The sequence below is a fragment of the Penaeus monodon genome, chromosome 32 (assembly GCF_015228065.2).
Source record: "Penaeus monodon isolate SGIC_2016 chromosome 32, NSTDA_Pmon_1, whole genome shotgun sequence".
NCBI classification, from domain to species: Eukaryota; Metazoa; Arthropoda; class Malacostraca; order Decapoda; family Penaeidae; genus Penaeus; species Penaeus monodon.
In genome coordinates, this window is record NC_051417.1 from 32,530,529 (window position 1) to 32,530,864 (window position 336).

A 336-nucleotide genomic window follows, 5' to 3' on the forward strand; every position below is an offset into this window, starting at 1 on the left:
TCATAAGGTTTTATATGATAGAAAAGGGTTAATATTATTCTCCTGTTGGAGTGTTTATATATTGTGTGATTGATACCATAATATATAGTCTTTACTTCTGGGATTCTTCACTGATAGGATGTGAATGTTCTTTTTAATTCTTCTTCTTAATGCTATTATTGTTGAGATTAGGACTCATATGCTGATTCTTGTTTCTGTTCTTCATTTCCATTATCATCCCTAGATTCCTTCCCGCCTCCTATTTCCTTCTTGCTGACTGTTCGTCGCACACGGGTATTCCCCTCCTCCTCCTATTCCTTCCCTATTCTCTCCTCTTCCGGCATGCAGCCTTCTGCC